The sequence below is a fragment of the Malaya genurostris genome, chromosome 3 (assembly GCF_030247185.1).
Source record: "Malaya genurostris strain Urasoe2022 chromosome 3, Malgen_1.1, whole genome shotgun sequence".
Taxonomy (NCBI): Eukaryota; Metazoa; Arthropoda; class Insecta; order Diptera; family Culicidae; genus Malaya; species Malaya genurostris.
In genome coordinates, this window is record NC_080572.1 from 48,981,343 (window position 1) to 49,001,853 (window position 20,511).

Genomic DNA, 20,511 nt, shown 5'->3' on the forward strand with positions numbered 1-20,511 from the left:
CACGTACCGATGCGTACCGGTCTTGCATCATCATTTTGTATGATGGTTTGATAGTTTTGACACTCATCGCCATAGAATTTCCGAACCGGAAGTTTGATCTGGATGAAATTGCACAGTATTTTTTAAGACATTAAGAGCTTTAAATTGATTCATGAAATTGGAAACTTGGTTTAACCATTGCTGAGAAATCGACGTGAGTTCTGTTTTTGTTCTTTTTTTACACTATTTTCGGTGCCTTAGGAACCGGAAACCGGGAACTAATAGTCCTAAAGTAGGTTTATATATCCACCAACTAACAAGATCTGCACACTGCCCTGAATTTACCAGAATTATAAAAATGTGTACCTTGTTTCACCATCGCTTAGGAAAAAATACTCATGAAATTGAAAATTTCCCGATGTAATACAAGAACCGGAAGTCGGATCTGGATCAACTTTTCGGGGACTTTTTAAAGAATTTCAAGATCTTTTGTTCCCATTTTAGTTTGTGAAAATCGGTTCTTCTCATTTTCTCATAGATTTGCATATTTTACTTTGTAATTCCGGAACCGGAAGTCGGATATAGATGAAATTCATGGGACCAGACGAACCTTCCATCGGATACAAGTTTGTGAATATCGGTTCAGCCATCTCTGAGAAAAGTGAGTAACAAGTTTTTCCCATTTTTTTGGTGCATATCACCCTGTAACTCCGGAACCGTAAGTCGGATCGGATTAAAACTCAATGACCATACATACTCACACAGGCATTTTCTGATCTTGACGAACAGAGTCGAATTTTATATGGCACCAGGCCTTCGTTTAAAAGACGGTTTTCACAGTGTTTGCATAGCCTATCTATTTGGGAAATTAAAAATAACATTCCTTAAAAAATATACCAATATAGTGGGTTTTTGATGAACGACCGAAGATTGTAGCCATAGACTCAAAAATGGATCCCAGTCACCTCGTTGCCCTGTTACTGCGGAACCGGAAGTTGGATCCGAATGAAATTTCACAGTAGCTTTAAAGATAATAGGGGAAAGTCTTATAAAGCACCCCTGCTAGCCAAAATGCCCCCTTTCTTTTCTTAAGCATTAAAGACTTTTCTGAACCAAAGTTTTATCGCTAACACTATTTTTTCGTAGGATCTTTCTGCTATGCAAGTTTGGTGGTTGTCGTTTGCAGGAAAGTATGAAAAAACTAAAAATTTCATTTGGCAGCTTTTCGATGTAAGGTTTTGCTACGATTAAATAGATGTTTTATTCGCCATTTCTTTGACATACTGATTATCTCAAAACAGTAACTTTATGGACATTTCAAGAAGCATAATGCATCATTGTTGTGGGATAAAATGTCTTTTGTTGTGTGTCATACCACTGATTTGTTGTGAGACATATTTTACGGCTGCTAGGGCATTATGTCTGAGGCGAGCGAAAAAAACTAAGAATGAGGCCGTTTTGGAAAATGTGTTTATATCAATCAATTCTCATCTTTTCTATAGGAGTCATTGAAAATTATGTTCCTCATCCGTATTGCAATGAAATACTTACATTCTTGAGGAAAATATATCAATACACTTGGAAATATCTCAATGTTTTCTTAAGGGGGGCATATTATAACACTTTACCCTATGAGCTTTAATTCAAATCAAGATTTGTGAAAATCGGTTCAAGCATCGCAGAGAATTCGAAGTGAGTTCTATTTTTGGAGTTTTTCATCACCGGTGCTTCCGGAACCGGAAAAGGGGGACCAGTAGTGCCAAAGTAAATATTTATGCTCACAAACTAATAAGCTTTGCAAATTAGAAAAATTTATCAGACAGTTTTATGGGATTTGTACCTGTTTTTATCTATCGTTCGTGAGAAAATACTAATAAAATTGGAAATTTTCCACTTATTACGCTTTAGTTCCGGAACCGAAAGTCGGATCTGGATAACATGTTTTACAAATTTTTAAGAGACCATAAGACCTTTCATTTCAGTTCGCTTTCACATCTCATCCAAGTCAGTCGAAAAAACAAAACCGCTTACGTTCGGGACGAAAGAAATTGCGTAGTGAACAATAAAACGACCTCGAAATGAGTGAACCAAACAAACAAAAGCTACCGCCGACACGAAAGAATACAATTGTTGTTGACTTCAGGCAGTGCTAAATTCGACCTCCGATACGAGGACAAATGCATCTTGACATTAAACGTGTGCATTTACTTCAATGCAATAAGACGAATAATGTTGTTTACATCCAGTTTTATAAAGAGTTGGATGCAATTCAATTCGCAAGAGACAATAATAATGTGCACTATGTGGAGCACGAAAACATTAAGTACAACATTCCAGTATATATGGAAGATAGTGCTATAGAAGTGCTTGTGCATGATCTTCTCTCAAACGTCATCGATCCTTATATTCGTAAAACTATGTCCCAGTACGGAGAGATTCTCTCTATCGAAAAACAAAAGTGGAAGAACTTTTTTCCCGGTATTCTAAATGGCGTACGTTTGTTACGCATGCGCTTGAGGAGGCCTATACCTTCTTATGTAACTTTCGGTCAGGATACAAGAATCCCGTGCAAATCACTTGTTACCTTGGACAATCAGATGACCACATGTCAGTATTGCCAAAAAGCTGTTCACTACGGTAAGCCATGTGACAAACTGGACAAGGAGGCAACCACACCAAAGTACAACGGTGCTTCCTTCACACCAACCCCGAGCAACCCTAGTACACCTGTGACAGTTACCAACAACAGTGAAGCATCCCCTTCAACGATACCATCCAACGTATCCCCTATAGAACAAAGTACACCAGCTGCAGTTAACAGCTTACCATCCAACCAACCAGCAACTGCAAACAATGTACAACAAGGCGTATCTACAGCAACTAGCAACGAAATCAACAACAATACCACGGCAATGGATGACGAGACGAACCACGAACAAACTGCCCCTCAATCCTCGCTGGAAGGAAATGGAAGCTCCTCTCCCCCTAGAAAAAGGGTGACAACGAGATCCAATACAAAAATTTTTTTAGCTAAAAACTCAGCTCAATCGGCCACGTAAAGCTTGTACGCAAATAGGCCTGAATCAAAATAATTTTTATAAAAAAAGACCTTTCATTTGAATACAAGTTTGCGAAAATCGGTTGAGCTGTTTCAGAGATAATTGAGTGCAATCTTTTTCTCAAATTTCCACTTATTACCATATAACTCCGAAACCGGAAGTCGGATTCAAATTAAATTTAATAGCAGGCTATGGGACCATAATACCTTTTATTTGAATCTTAGTTTGTGAAAATCGGTTCAGTCATCTCTGAAAAAAGTGTGCGCATATTTTTACATTTATTTTTGTTACATATCATCCTATATCTCCGGATCCGTAAGTCGGAACACACACACACACACACACACACACACACACACAAACACAAACACACACACGCACACACACACACACACACATACACACATTTGCTCAGTTCGTCGAGCTGAGTCGAATAATATATATGACATTCGAACCTCCGGGCCTATAGCGGCAGCAAGCCTAACTTCACAACTGCCTCCATTTGAAACAGAAGTGTGGAAACTGTATTTTGAACCTGAAACTGTAACTATATTCAGGAACTGAATTCTTGATACTAAAACTGGAACTGCGCATGCTAGAATGAACTAAATATATCAAATAGGGCTATTGTACCAAGAGTCATCTCATTAGTAGAGTCATCATGTTATTTTACCGATTACTCGACTTTCAATAAATGAGTTATAATAATATCTAATACATCATCTTTGCTTTAGCTCCAAAGAGCAATACCGCAGAAAAGTAGTTGTGCAATACTGCTGTTGTAGCGAAGCGAATGTAATCCCCCGAAATTTTCGTCACGGGTACGAGAAAATCACACACCCGCAACGAAAAATCTTCAATACTCGTTGATACTATACATTTCAGAAAACTTTAATTTTGAATTATTTGTGGTAATGTCGTCCCGGTTTGGCGGTTCAATGCATAGGACGCTGGTCTTACATGCCAGTTGTCGTATGTTCGAGCCCCGACCTGGAAGGATTCTTAGTGGCAGTAGGATCCATAGCACTAGCCATGCAATGATTCTGTACACTAAGAATCGGCTGCTAAGTCTGTTGAAACAGAAAGGCCAAATTCCACAAGAGGAATGTAATGCCAAGACTTTGCTGGTGGTAATGTCATACAACTGAAAATTTGATCTTAAATTGTTGATTTTTTTTTTTTCATAAATATTTGTTTATTGATCTTATTTTTGTGTATTACATCAACAATTTACAGTACAAGTGTTTTGACCCTTCGGCCTTTCATCTTTGTTGTTCATACGATTCGTTATTAATAATAGGTGTTTTAGTTACTCTTGTTTTACATACTAATGTTTAATCATATAAAATTGTTGATCATATCTCCGATGGTATGCAGCAAACATTATGTTCATACGTTAGATACAACGATCGATATTAACGATCAAAAACTCTTCACTATCCCAGAGGGTAAATTTTGAAAAGGTGCCCAATAGTAAAATAAGCCGTATCTACCGTCAAAAACTATAGATGCCTACCGAAAACCTTGGCCATGTCACAGACAATTAATTTACTGTTTACTGTCTGCAAAATAATTCCTCCTAGCAAATGCTTTCCAAAACCATCAGGATTACATTTACACAAAGGCTATCCTTCGTCAACTCTGCCTAGTCAAACAAATATGGTATTCTCGCCATCGTATCTTAAGTACTTCAAAGCTGCCAACCAAATGGACTCCCTACGTTCCTTCTCAGTAGAAATCTAGCACTGGAGCATGGTTTGATTGATGTTGACAGTCAGAGTGTAGCTGCTTTAAACTCACCTCAACATTTAGCCCTGTTGTTGCTAGATGAGTAGTACAACTGGCAGGTTTTTCTTTCTCTCTCTCTCTCGCTCTCTAGTTTCTGCGCAAGTCAATTTTTGAACAGAATGACGACGTCAGTTCTGAGAGCTAACAAGGATTGTTCACTTTCATATGCTAGAGGTAGGTACACTTTACGCGGTGTAGTAGGGAGATAAGTGTTTCATGTGTGAAATATCCTTAAATTCATTACCTTCGGCTTGCTCCTCGGCAACCCGACAACTATCGAGCGGAGCACGTCTCAGCTCTATCTTTTTGCAGTCTGCTATGAAATAATGCCTAACGAGCTTCAAAGAAAGACACCATGATGAAGTTAAGGTTGAACTATGCAAACGTGACAAAAGCCATTAACTGACGGCAATTCCGGCTGAGCACACCACTCGAAACAAGTTCGTGAACAAGCGAAACTATTAGTACCTAACTCAAACCACGGTGCCCGTGATAGCGTGAAATGATAAATCGATCGAACAGTAGATTCAGGCTCAACAGGTGGCAAATGATTTGCAAACCCGAACGAATGCTTGCGGGATAGAGCTGTCTGCTGTCTTGCATGGTAACTGCTATTCAGTGAACATAAATATCCGGTTGCTATTTCTAGTGCTACGGTGTATGCAATAACAGGAAATGGCTTTTAAACGACTTGTTATTTCCAGATAATAGGATGCAAAGGAACTGAATGCTAACTGTAATGACCTGAGAAACATATGCACGATGCGATGACAAAACAAAACCACTCGCTAAAGATTATGGTAACAGTCTTTAAAGTTTAATAGTTTACCAGACTCACTTTCACTGTAGAATCTTAATGAAGCCATGCTCTCCTACACAGACTCGCTCAACAAATGTAAACATAGGAACACTTTAACTTTTAATCCGTGAGTGAAGCGAATTTTAGTTTAATCCGAACTTTGGTAATCGGCAAAGTGAATCCCAGGTTCCGAGTAATCTATTATGTTTGCAAACAAAAATTCCAAAGTCTGGGTCACTCGATATCTTTAATTGATGAACGTGATGAAGAAGTGAAATAAGCTCAGTTTCAAGAGCCTATTAGAATCAGTTTTAGTCAATATCTAGGATACACTTCGAAAAAAAAACGAGAGCCAGATCCGTACCCAGGATTTCGTTTTGTTGGCCCTCAGATAAAAAAATAATGTTACTGAAGATTACTTAAGTACCTAATTCTCGGTGTGTCTTTTGCCGGTGTTTTCAACAGACATTATGGAGTATTTTGTAGCTGTGCCCAAGAGAAGGTTGTTGTATTTCTTCACGTTTATTGTCGTGCTATTCTTGTAACAGATGTCTAAGACCTTCTAAATATTTATACAACACAACAATCAACAAGACTTGTGATGATGCCGTATATTCTGAGATCATTCACATTCCTCCTTTAAATAACGAATATTCACTGCCTAGAGTGACACAGCCCATTCGTGGAGAACGGAGAGCTAAATTTAAAGGTCATATTAGTAAATGGTCATACAAATTTACTTTGGCTATATTTCCAATAGTTTCCAAAACGAAACTCACATAAACATAACGCTTCATTAATACACGCTAATACTGTCTTTTTCTGATTTGAAATAGTCCTCAAAAAGTATGTCGTTCTCAGAAAACCGACATTGTGATCTTTCCGTCTTCAATCTATTGTCGGGTAGTCATTATGTTCTCTGGCGTATAATGATGGATTCAGCCAAACATGTACTCGAAGTGCGCTTGCGTTCGTCTTTCTAGCACTAAATAAGTATGTGCGAGATCCTGCGGCAACATATCTTTCTCTTCTGCAGAATCTTGCTTAACTAAGGCATGCTCGCGCACTTTCTCTTTCCGGTCATCCAGTACGATTTTATGTATTATTATTAAAGTCATTTGATTTACCCCGGTTTCATCCTCCATTTTATATGATTTTGACTCTGTTCTGCTTTGTAGGACCTGCCGCTGCGTGCTTTATCGGCAGTAGAGTTTCGACCATCACGTAACTCTCAAAACCTCTATCTCACGATGTAATCTAGCAGCCCCATAATATTTCTCAAACTTTTTTTTCGTGTCTGTTTCTGATTTCGGGCCCTCTGAGCTGTTGGTAAAGACTGTCCCAGAAAGTATGGACGCAAACAAAAACCGCTGCCATTTCGCAATGGTTCAGAATCTGTGAACAACGTCGAAAAATTGTGTACAAATGGTGCACAGAACGTGGACTGACACTGAGAAAGATAGCAAAAATGGAAGGAGTAAGTGAAAAAATCGTGCGAAATGCAATCAGGAAGTTCGGTGAGGATAACACCTTTGAGGATAAACCGAAAATGGGTCGAAAAAACGCCCTGCTAACCCTAAGTTGGATAAACGTATACTGAAGGCGTTCGAGCAAAAGAAGGAGGTTTTAGTTTGGGATGTGGCCAAAAAAGTGGGCACTTCGAAGTCAAATGTTCTTCGTGCTAAAGAACGTTTGATTCTTTGAACCTATAAGAAGCAGAAACAACCAAAACGTAGTCCGAAACTAGAAGTATCGATCAGGCCGAGGGTTCGAAAGCTGTACAATACGATTCTTGCTGGAAATTTGAACTGCATAATCATGGACGACGAAACCTTCCTGAAACTCGATTACAAATCCTTGCCGGGACCACAATATTATACGGTGCGAGAAGGGCAAGTGTAAAACCAGTCCGAGACATCGATTGATGTCGAAAAATTTGGTAAGAAAGCTATGGTCTGGCAAGCAATTTGTAGCTGCGGTAAGATTTCGAAACCCTTCATCACCGCTGCTTCAATGAACAGTGAAATATACATCAAGGAATGTTTACAAAAACTACTTCTACCCATGATTCGAAGCCACAAGGATCCTGTTGTCTTCTGGTCAGATCTTGCTTCTTGCCACTACTCGAAATCAACGGTAGAATGGTATACTACCAAAAATGTCACTTTCGTCCCAAAAGACATGAATCCACCAAATTGCCCACAACTTCGACCAATTGAGGAGTTTTGGGCATTAACGAAGACACATCTTAGGAAACATGTCTCGGCAGCCGAAACCATTCAAAAGTTCGAAAAAGATTGGAAAAAAGTGTCAAAACTTATCGCCAAGAAGTCTGTACGGAACTTAAGGCCATCGTCCAAGTACCATGCGCGCGGGTGGTTTTAGGAAATTTTGAAAAATTTGCCAAAACCAAAAACATACAGACCTTTGAAAATCTACAGGGTGAAAATGGCTGAAAAATTCGGATGATTTTCCGAGTCTTATCAAAAATAGCAGCATGTTTTTGGTTTTGGCAAAATTTTCATCGAAAATTTCCTAAAACCATCCGCGCGCATGGTACTTGGACGATGGCCTTAATGAGGAACGTTCGCAAGAAGGTACGCAGCTAGTCTACAATGGCTAAGTAGCAAATATTGAGAATAATATTCTGTTGTTGTAGTCTAATATTATCAGTATATCGAATAAAATTTGAATATCTAACACTTGTAAATTATTTACTGCGAAATCAAAGTGCGTCCATCAGTTCGCTTTCACATCTCATCCAAGTTAGTCGATAAAACAAAACCGCTTACGTTCGGGACAGAAGAAACCAAGTACGGTATTATGTAGTGAACAATAGAACGACCTCGAAAATGAGTGAACCAAACGAACAAAAGCTACCACCGACACGAAGGAATACAATTGTTGTGGACTTCAGACAGTGCAAAATTTGACCTTCGATAGGAGAACTTGAAGGATTGCTTAAGGAGCAAATGCATCTTGACATTAAACGTGTGCATTTACTTCAATGCAATAAGACAAATAATGTTATTTACATCCAGTTTTATAAAGAGTTGGATGCAATTCAATTCGCAAAAGACAATAACAATGTGCACTATGTGGAGCACGAGAACATTAAGTACAACATTCCAGTATATATGGAAGATAGTGCTATAGAAGTGCGTGTGCATGATCTTCCCTCAAGTGTCACCGATTCTTATATTCGCAAAACTATGTCCCAACACAGATAGATTCTCTCTATCGAAAAAGAAAAGTGAAAGATTTTTTTCCCCAGTATTCTAAATGGCGTACGTTTATTACGCATACACTTGAAGAAGGCTATACCTTCTTATGTGATTTTCGGTCAAGATACAAGAATTCTGTGTAAATCACTTGTTACCTATGACAATCAGATGGCCACATATCAATATTGCCAAAAAGCATCTACAGCAACTAGCAACGAAAAGAAGACGGAAATCGACAACAATACCATCGATGCGGCAATGGATGACGAGACGAACTATGAACGAAGTGCTCCTGTATCCTCGCAGGAAGGAAATGGAAGCTCCTCTCCCCCTAGAAAAAGGGTGACAACGAGATCCAACTCAAAAAAAAAATTATTTAAAAAATCGTCTCAATCGGCCACGTAAAGCTTTAACGCAAATAGGCCTTAATAAAAAAAATATCTTTTTAAATTAATTAAAGTGCGTCCATACTTTCTGGGACAGTCTTTAGGTGAAATGTAGCGGAATGCGAAAATCGCGTTTTTGATCAATTATTCAAAAACTAGACCGATTTTCGAAAAACCAAAAACACTTAAGTTTTCGAAATCAAATTTATCATAACTAAGTATTCTTAGAATTTTGAAATTTTGCTTTGTCGAGCCGTAATCGGTTTTTGAAATGTATAAACGGTTACTGTTCCGTTCCACGGGGATGATTTTAGAACTGAAAAGTAGTGTTTGTAGCAGAATTTCACAAAGAATCTGAAAATGCAACTCAAAATAATAAAATATTAGCTAAAACAACCGAAATTTGAAAAAGTTTACATAAACTTTTCCGCATTTTTTTATTGCTTGCGCGCTGCTGTTTCGTATTGAGGTGGTGTGAGAAATGCACGGTGGGCACGGTGGCATTATATCGTGAGCAAAATTACATATAAAATAATGACGCGAATTTATGCCGCATTGGGTTTTGTGTTGAAATGAAAACGAGTTGAATACAATAAAATGGGTATTGTAAGAAATCGTTTATTTTCTAAGTAACTGTCATTTATAATGCTAAAAATGTCCAATTCTGTTGAGTTCAATGCATTGATGTTGCTGAAGCAATAAAGCTTGGCTGTGTAATATCGTATAACAGGTATTATTTTAGATTGTACCGTATTGGGAGAATACTGAATTCACATCAGGAAAATGTCTGGGTGTGGAAATCTTGGAATTACATTCCTTTCGAGAAATTTGGCTTTTCTGTTTTAACAGACTTCGCATCCGACTCATAGCATAGCTTCGATTACATGGCTAGTGCTACGATCCTATTGACACAACAGAAATAATACTTTCTACTTATTCGAAGATGATAATGAAAGTCAATTAGAATGGAATATATTGGCATTGAATGTATTCGATAAGTAAATTCGACCGCGCTCTATCATGCGAGTCAAGTAAACACTTTTACGTAAATTCTATCTCATCGGCGGGAAGGGCCTGGTGAACGTCTTCAATCGTTCTTTTGAAGGAGAGTCCATGCTTGCTACTAAACTCAGGCTCATACATGGTTAGCAAGTTGGTCAATACATATAGATATAGCCTCATGTTAGTCATTCATAATTACTCATGATTTATAGCTCTAGTGTAAGAGTAATCACTAACAATAACGATTGAATTAGCATATATTCAAAGTGTGAAGGATTCAAAAATCCACTACGTCCAGTCTTTTTTACAAGCCAATATAACGAGAGGTAAACCCACTGCGCTCAATCATTGAAAAAAGTTCTTGTATCTATGTGTCCGTTTTTCTTGGTATGCTTTGTGCGACGGTTCGTTCAACTGAAGCGGATAAAATTTTGCGCGCATTATGTGACGCTACATTTCACCTTAACATTTAAAATATTGAAACCGTTCAACCATGTGAAGTAACATTCCAATTTACTGAATACTAATCATTCCTTCATGAAATCATTAGTATTCAGTAAATTTTCTAATGATTCTTTCATGGATAGAACAGAACAATTAATTCACTTGAATCGCATGTGTTGAAGCCGGATTACTTCCTTTTTTCCTTTTCCGTTGGGCGGTTTCCCTGGTGGTAGTAAAGAGAATCCTTAGTTTTCTTTCAAAAACAGGGGGAGAGGGTGGTGTTCTTCACGAAATCGCCGACTCCATACACCGCGAATTTGCAGATTCTCCGTTACTTGAACTGGCAGACCTGCTTTCCATCCGTCGCCGTCCATGGTACACAGGACCCACAAATATTGACATATCAATGCCACATACTTTAAAGGCAGGAGCCGTCCCCAGCATGACACAATCCGCCTATACCCAACTCGTAAAACGACTTTTCTCCAATCACGTCAAACTGTTCACGAATGGATCAGAACTCGATGATGCAGTAGGAATCGGAATCCATGGTATCGGAAATGGCATCTCTGTCCGGTCAATATACTCCATATTTTCGGCCGAAGCAGCCATGTGGTTAGCTCTGTCCCGTAGACCGAAAGACGTAGCGTTGGTTGTTTTCTCCGACTCTCTGTCAGTTATCCAAGCCTTAGAGTCCGGTGAATTTTGTCACCCGTTCATACAAAAAATTGAAAACATATGCAACCCAGTCGTCACCATCTGTTGGATACCGGGCCACGTAGGAATTCGAGGGAATGAAGAGGCCGACCGTTTAGCAGCACTCGGACGAAATGTACAGCACAGTTTCACGAACGATATCCCGGCTGCGGATCTCATAAAAAAATTCAAGATGCATTACAAACAAATTTTCTGAGCACTGGAGAAATCGTTCAGGTCACCTACAGAAAGTTAAGGGAGATCCAAGCAACTGGGTTGATCGGAACTCCCGAATCGAACAGAGAACTCTCTCAAGTTCAAGAGTGGGACACACGAAGGTTTCACACGACCATTGCATATCCCAAATCCATCCCCCGCACTGCTGAACATGTGGCACTTAAAACACAGTTGAACACATTTTGATTAATTGTCAACCATGTTCAGATCTACGTCGTCAACATATTCCAATATCTATTAGAGATGTTCTTACCAACGATCCTGTCCGCGAGGAAGTTTTAATATCCTTTCTTGAAGACGCAGATCTTTACGATACTTTGTAGCTGCGGGATTTCTTATACGTTTAATATTTATGTATATGTACGTGTATGTGTATGCGGTCTACTGTTTTTTCTCATTTAATTACTCATTTCGAACACTTACATCACGGGCTATTCGCCACGCTCTGAACAATCGCCGGAGATGTTCTCCGCGGCCCAACGATAGCCATCTTACCTGACACAATCCGACTATGCGGTCGTTTCGATGAAATATGTCACCGCGCTAATTTTAATCAGTGTATTCCATGTCATTGTAGGATCATTTCTAATCATTTCATAATTTTGACATTTTCAGTACATTTTGCAAATAAGTAACTCTTCAATATGTTAAAATTGGGATGCCAAAATTTTGTAACGCTTTTTAACATCTATAACTTACAAAAAGTAACACATGTAACGCTTTGTAACTCACAAAACTTAAAAAAGTAACGAATGTAACGTCTCGTAGCGCTAGTACATTTTAAAAATGTAACACATGTAACATTTTAAAACACCAAAATTTACAAAAAAACGCACGTAACGATTTGTAACGCCCATAACATACAAAAAACTAACGCATGTAATGTTTCGTAACGCCTAAAACTTATTTAAAGCAACGAATGTAACTCTTCGTAACACCTCTAACTTCCAAAAAAGTAACGCATGTAACACTTCGTAACGTCGTTGAAATATGTGTTTGAGCTGAATGTTTTCGAATCGATTGGTAGTTAAATTATATAAATCAATCAACAAATCTCTGTGTTATAGGCGCTAAAAATTATTACAGCAAAATGCAAATACCCGTCGTCCTCTTTTACACTCGTTCATACCAAACATTTTAGAATACTTTAATTTTGATTTTTTAGCGGTTATCTTATGCTACAGAAAATTTTATCATAAATTACTGAGAATATTTCCAGTGGTAAGGGGAAAAAATTGTGTTGCTACGTAAAGTACAACAAGAGATATTCACGAATAAGTTCTACCCATAACTGTACAGAGTAAATTGTGAAAATGCGCCCTTCTACTCAAATGGTTAAGTATTCAAGTCACAAGCAAATTTCAAAATTATTGGTTGATTTTAGAGAATCGTCTTTTGCATGAGTTTCGTCGATTATTTTGTGCACAGGAACAGAAACAAACTTTCTTGAGGAGTCAAATATCCACCGGTTCACCGTAAATTTACTATCATAAGCATCATCTTTGTTTCGAGCCTCGGGTTGGTAAGGATAAACGTATCAACGCGTGTTGAATATTGCAAGACATTTTTTAGCGTGTTCGTCCTGAATGAATTTAATATGATGGCAAATGAAAATTCCTTTTGAATTTCTTGCCTTGCTACATGATGACAAATTTTTCATATCGTTTGTTTATTTGGAAGTAGTATGGATGTCGCTTAGATATAAGTAAAAAAAAGTGAAAACTCGATTTCAGAGTAAAAAGGTGTCGCCCAATTTGCAATTGCAATCGTATTGTCTAGCGAAATAAATTCCAATGCATTGGAAAGAAGAGAAGAGAATTATTTTCCTCTCATAACGAATGAAGCACCAATTTGAAATCAGTATAGTTAGCAATAAGCCTTTTGAAGCTAAATCACAGAGAACAGACATCCAAGTAGAGTTTCCAATGTGTGTAAGAAAGTTAACCACAGAGAACAGACATCCAAGTTAGTACAATGTTTTTTGAAAAAGCTGTGTAAAGCATACAAATAAAAAAATTGTTCAAATTCACCGTTGTGTACGATTTTGCACGCATGAATTACCATTGCATGCTAGCTCGAACGCAAGAGCCCATAAGCAAGCGCCTCTACAGGCGAATTGCTACATGGTGATTACTTATCATTGCATGTAATTCATGCGTACAAAATCGTAGACAACGGTGATTTTAAACAAATTTTCACTTGTACGCTTTACACAGCTTTTTCAAAAAAACTGTGCCTACCTTGGATGTCTGTTCCCTGTGGCTAAATATGGATAGTGAAATTGTGGAAACAGAAAATTTTTAAAAATCTCGATGCCGCTATTCGAGTAAAATTAAAGGTTTGCTCAGCAAAGGACAGCAGGAACCGGCATTCCGGCATCGACAACATAACACGAAGCATGAATCACGTTTTTCTTTCCGGTTTGAAAAAAAAGTATTTCCAGCACATCCACACGGTATTGCGTTTACTACATGACAACACCACGTTCGAAGACATTGTATTATTGCACGTCATGTAGCAATGGGAGCGTAGTACAGATGTTCGTAGAAAGCAGCACATAGCAAATCCTTCAATCTGTTGGTAAATAAGTTTCGTTCTTGCTATCAGAAAGACAGTTTCGCTTCGATTGGTATTCCAATGAAAGAAGCCACATTGAATGGGAAAATTCATGTTTCCCAACAGTAACAAATAACTCGATTCAGCTGGTTCAGGTTGGCTCCGATAGGAAAAAAATCAACAAACGTTTCTTTCATAAATAAAACTTACGTGATCTTTCGATTGATGCCACCTGCAAAAGAAGAAAATACGACAGTTATGAATATCAATTCGTCATATATAAGTTAAAATAGACAGGCAGTCAACAGTCCGACAGAAATTTATTATTCATTTTTCAATGTTTAGGAATCTGTAAGCATCTATACAGCCAGGCACGTGCCCAGAGGGGGGGGGGCGAGGGGCCCTGGCCCCTTCCGGAATCAGAAAGAGGAACTAAAAAATGTTTGGTACGAAGCGAACAGTATCAAAACTAAATAAAACGGAGACCTTTTCGCCTTGGAATAATTGTCCACTTTGTTGCTTTGTATAAAATTCGACACTATGAAGCTGCATGAAATCTGATTTGAGATATTTGCTTCATCATCCATAAACATGCAACTGAATTCTATAAGCAAAATGTCTGAATTCTGAACCAAAAATACTCCATTCGATACACACTATACTTTTTTTACGGGTGTCGGTAAAAATTTTACTGACTTTAAAACAGCTGAACAGTCAGTAAACAGTTCAGTAAAATTTAAATTTACTGAATGATTGGTAAACTGGATCGCCACAACGAACTGTCAAAATTTACTGACTTATTCATCACCTAATACCGAAGTTCGGTAAAATTTGCAAAACAAATCGTAAAAATTGAATTTTCTGAATTCTTCTATATTACTAAATCTGTAGTATTTGATACCAAATACTAAGAAATTAAAAAGGATCAGCGAAAAATAATACACAGGTTAATTCGGTTATGTTAAGTTTAATGATTTTTGAATACATTACTTAAGACTACGCATAAATTTTTCTCCCGTCGTTGTTAAGGCAGCAATGCCCATGAGCGAATATATAAATATAAAAAAAAAATTTATCCGAAGGACGACAGTCGACTTTCGCCACATTGTAGCACTCAACCAGTATCTTGAAGAAATATTGATAGTCGCCACTTATTTTCAGGCTCCAGTTTCTGCAGATTATAAATGCTTCAGAGTTGTCCGCAAACATGTCTCCTTTAATATGTAATGTGGGTACGTCATATGATTGCGGAAGGATGTCATCCTGTGATGTATAAAAAATATTGTTATTTTCGATGAAATTCTATACTGTATTATATTACCTGACACCATTCTAAGATGCCCTGGAGAGGATTATCGTTGGCAGCGCCGGATACACGCAATCGTTTTGCTCCGCGATTCGGATTTTTCATCCGAATTATAGCTAGAGCCCTCAAGAAATCTGTATAGAAAATTTTCATATTAATTTCGAATATACGTTTTTGGATACAATTTATTTACCGTTAGTGATGTGTGGTTACGTTTTATGTGCCACTCGTCAGACATTTTCGTACTTTGCTAAAAATGAGAAAACTTTGAAAATATTATAAATGTACTTACTGAACAGCTTCTTTACTTCTTCATCCGCAAGTAAGTCCAAAATATTGTCCATTTTAGCTGCAGTTTGCACTTTTCCTAAAAAAGCACTAATTTTTACCACTGTTAGTATTATTTGAACTTTAAAATGGCGACACTTTTGACAAGCCTTATTTTCTCCGAAAGCGTTCAGTGAAAATTACTGAAGCTGAGCACTGTTTACATATTTTTTCGGTGTTTATTCATTAACCACTGAGAATCGGTGATTTATTTACGGTATGACTTGGACGTGATGACATTTCAATGTTTACAACATACGTCAGTAAAACAAAAAAACAAATTTTCAGCAAAATTATCCTGGAATTACTGACAACTCGTGCATATTTTACTGATGTCGGTAAAATGGAATTATTTAACGATTTTTTCTGCTAAAATTTCCTTTTACAGATTAAAACTGTAAAAAAAATTACCGAACATCAAAATAAGAATTCAGTGTGTAGTCATTGTCAGTAGACGGCCAAAAACACTGATTTCGGCTATCCTGGTTCCCTGTTTTCGATTCCGGAGGCACAAGAAAAAGTAGTCGTATTTTCTAAACTGGATCTCATTTACTTTGCTCTTGTACAGAATTCCAGAATTTCATCCGGATCTGAAATCTAGTTCCGGAATTATAGGGTAAAGTGTGTTTAAAATTTTATACTTTAACGCAGGCGAAACAGAAAACGTGAAAAAAATCTAAATCGGCCAAAAAACTACTCCAATTGGTAGTCATTGTCAATAAACGGTCACTAATCCGATTACGGTTAATCTTTCAAGATTCGAAGAATTTAATTTTGGAGAATAACACAGTATTATATATGATAGTATGTTTGATATGAGAAATGCATCATTACACCAATAAGTGCTTTAAAATAGATTTTTAAATAACAATCAACATTTTTGGTTGTAGTTCCGACCATAGAGAGACATCTAACGAATAAAATGTCGTTAAGTTATGTTGATACGAGCAATAGTTCTGGAATACGAGTAACACCCAGTTGAAAAAAATACAATTTCAAGAAAAAGTCCGTCAAAGTTTTTATTCGTGACTAATCGTGCCTTGGTGAGCACCGTCCCTCTTTTTTTCTACCAAGTTCTCAGTCGCGCGTACTTTCGGTACTAATTCTATAACATTTTTAAGAGTATTTTCTAGCAATTTACGGAAAAAAAAGTTTGAAGATATTTTGAAAATTCTATAGAGAAACCTGGCCTTGGAATACGCATGGTTCTAGATCGAAAAGAACAATTTGCATCATCAGTTCACAATTTTGATTCAAGTGTCCCTTTAAGGAGTGTATCGAAAATAAGCTATCCACAAAGTTTTCTTTCAAATTATGATAAAAAACGATATTTTATTCAAAATTAAAAATTGATTCTTTATTGTTCGAGGTTAAACTTGAGCATAATGAAAACCGGATGAAATTTAAGTTCCGGACAAGTGTTGCATCGCATTTTTTGGACGCTTGAGCCCAAATTTTTTTGAAGTCCTGCATGTTTCCAGAAGAAGAGGAGCGCAGCGAGCAAGGTGGATCGATCAAGTGGAGGGTGATCTCAGAAGCATCCGTGCCTTAAGTGGCTGGCGACGAGCAGCCATGGACCGAGTTATGTGGAGACGTATGCTTGATACAGCAAAGGACACCCCAGGCCTATAGCTGTTAGGTAAGGTAAGTATGTTTCCAGCTACCTTACAAGTCTTCTTGTAGACTCTCTTCACGATTGCCCAGTAACGTTCGATGGGTCGAAGCTGAGGGCGATTTGGTGGATTGCTATTTTTCTCAACGAAATTTATACCCTTTTCCGAAAGCCAATTGAGAGTAATTTTGGCATAGTGAGCCTATTCTAAATCCGGCCAAAACAGTGGAGGTGTACTTTGCTTCTTTTATAAAGGTAGCAATCTCTTCTGGAGACACTCAGATCGATAGATCTCTGCATTTATAGTTCCGGTAGTGTAAAAAATGGTTGACTTCAAACCACAGGAACATATTGCTTGCCATACCAGTACCTTTCGACCGAATTTCTCCACTTGAATTGACCTGTTTGCATCGCTCACATCCTCCTTAACGACGTAAAGTATTGTGGACCTGGAAAGGTTTTTGAGTCCTCCTTTACATAAGTCTCATCGTCCATAAAAACGTATGCATCCGGATAGCTTATTTTCGATACACTCCTTAATGAAATGCCTTAGACAAAAAAATACTTGGAAATTTGAAAAAAACATATATCGCATAATCAGTTGATCCGATTGATTCGGTGTCTTCGTCAGTTTTTTAGGCCGGAGGCTGTACACTGATAAAAATCGACACTTTTTTAAAATGTGTTTCTCTAAATTCATTTCAAGTTTCTGAACGCTCCAAAAATCAAATTCGCTCTATTTGTGCTTCAAAAGCATAGCACATGAATGAAGAATGTGTCGTCATATGGCTTAGGCAAATGTCATTACATTTTAATCTTAAGCGTAAACCTGTTTATATTGAATATTTTGCGTATAAAGTTTGCATTAAAAAAATGGACAAAAATTGCAGACTTTTCATGGATTTACCTTCACCCGCACTGACGAAACTACCTATGTAGCATCAATCACAGTAACCCATAAGTCGGCAGACAAAATTTGACAGTTCTATTATCAGTGCCTAAAGTTTTTAACACTTGATTTTGCCGCATTTGATTTGATATTTCATTTACAAATGTAAATCACTTCAAATCGCATTCAAATTAAATCACATTGAAACATATAAATAATACACTTTTATTCCACCTACCAAACAGCAGATTGATTCTATTTGTACGACACCTAATATTAAACTGGCTTGACATTTGCAGTTAAATTGTGGGACAAGTGCATGTAAACTTATTGCAATATTTAAATTTTAGCTGATTTCATATTTAGTTCTCATATAAAATGCATGAAAACTTGTTATGAAAAAGTCATCATTTAGATAAAAAGGTTTAAAATATTTGATAAACGTAGTTTATTGCATTGAATTTATTCGATTTAATTTTCTATTCTATATATTATTAAAATTGTAAATCACTATCGTTGGCAGACACAGATCCCCTGAATGAAATGAGTGATTTTGTTAGTTGAATCATACAAATTAGAATAAACAAATTTCTGATGACATTTTCAAAAGACTTCTTCAACAAGTGTCAGTTTTTTCCTTTCTCATATAGAAAGGTTATGCAATCACTGAGAAAACCGACTTTTGAACCGAGGTCCGGAGGGCCGAGTGTCATATATCATTCGACCCAGTTCGTCGAGTACGCAAAATGTTTGTGTGTGTATGGTTGTGTATGTGCGTATGTGTGTATGTAACGTTTTTTGCACTAACTTTTCTCGGAGATGATGAACCGATTTTCACAAACTTAGATTCAAATGAAGATTTGTGTCGTGTTTATACCAAAGATTGTGTCGTGTTTTATACCATCACTGAAAAGAGCGAAAAACCGTAAAAATAAACAATCAAACCGACCTCAAACCTTCTCCAGTTGATAGTTTTCATCAGAAGACATCAAACAAACCGATTTCGGTTATTCGTTTAAGAATCGAAGAAAATCATTTTGAAGAATTCCACAGTATTATATATGATAGTATGATTGTTATGATCTTGTTGAGAATGATGACTCATATAAATGAGAATTCAATTTTTTTACCAGAGCAGTTTGGATTTCGTCATGAACATTCAACTACTCATCAACTTGTCAGAGTAACGAACATGATAAAATCAAATAAATCTTCTGGGTTATCCACTGGAGTTGCTCTTCTAGACATAGAAAAAGCATTCGACAGTGTTTGGCACAAAGGTTTAATAGCAAAAATGTCTGATTTCCAGTTTCCTATTTATTTGATCAAAATGATTCAAAATTATTTAACTGATCGTACTCTTCAGGTTAGCTATCAGAATTGTAAATCTGAATTGCTACCCGTACGAGCCGGTGTTCCGCAGGGTTCGAGTGTAGCTCCAATCTTGTATAATATTTTCACTTCTGATCTTCCAAATCTACCCGTTGGTTGTCAGAAATCGCTATTCTGTGACGACACAAGTCTGTTGGCCACAGGTAGAAATCTAAGAGTGATCTGCAGTCGCCTACAAAGAAGTTTAAATATTTTCAGTGATTATCTGTCAAAATGGAAAATTAAACCAAATGCAGCAAAAACGCAATTAATTATCTTTCCTCACAAGCCAAGAGCTTCTTTTCTTAAACCAAACAATAATCACATTCTCAAATTGAATGGCTTGGAATTGACATGGTCTGATCAAGCTAAATACTTAGGTTTAACGTATGACAAAAAACTCACTTTCAAGGATCACATTGAAGGAATCCAGGCAAAGTGTAATAAATATATTAAATGTTTATATCCTCTTATAAACAGAAATTCTAAGCTCTGTCTAAAAAACAAATTGTTAATTTATAAACAAATTTTCAGACCAGCCATGCTTTATGCGGTACCAATTTGGTCAAGCTGTTGTTCCACCAGGAAGAAAACGCTTCAAAGGATTCAGAATAAAATTCTGAAAATGATTTTGAAGCGTCCTCCCTGGTTTAGTACAAATGAGTTACACAGACTCACAAATATAGAACCATTAGATGTAATGTCACATAATATTATAAGCAAATTCCGACAAAAATCGATGCAATCTTCAATTGAATCGATTCGCTCTCTGTATTAGTTAGTAAGTTAGTATATAAGTTCCTTTTCCCCATTACACAATACAAGTAGGTTTAGAA

The 20,511-nt window shown here is 37.1% G+C and overlaps 1 protein-coding gene across 6 annotated transcripts in view; it reads right to left on the reverse strand.

Moving 5' to 3' along the window:
* The window catches only part of LOC131437871 (calbindin-32), a 182,655-nt gene that overhangs the window by 114,715 nt on the left and 47,429 nt on the right, over nt 1-20,511 (reverse strand). For 5 of the 6 annotated variants that reach the window (XM_058607504.1, XM_058607505.1, XM_058607506.1 and 2 more), the window contains one exon: nt 14,381-14,402. The exons of the other annotated variant lie outside the window; for it this stretch is intronic. The gene's annotated coding sequence lies outside the window, so the exon portion shown is untranslated. The remainder of the gene's footprint in view (nt 1-14,380; nt 14,403-20,511) is intronic. 6 annotated transcript variants of the gene reach the window in all.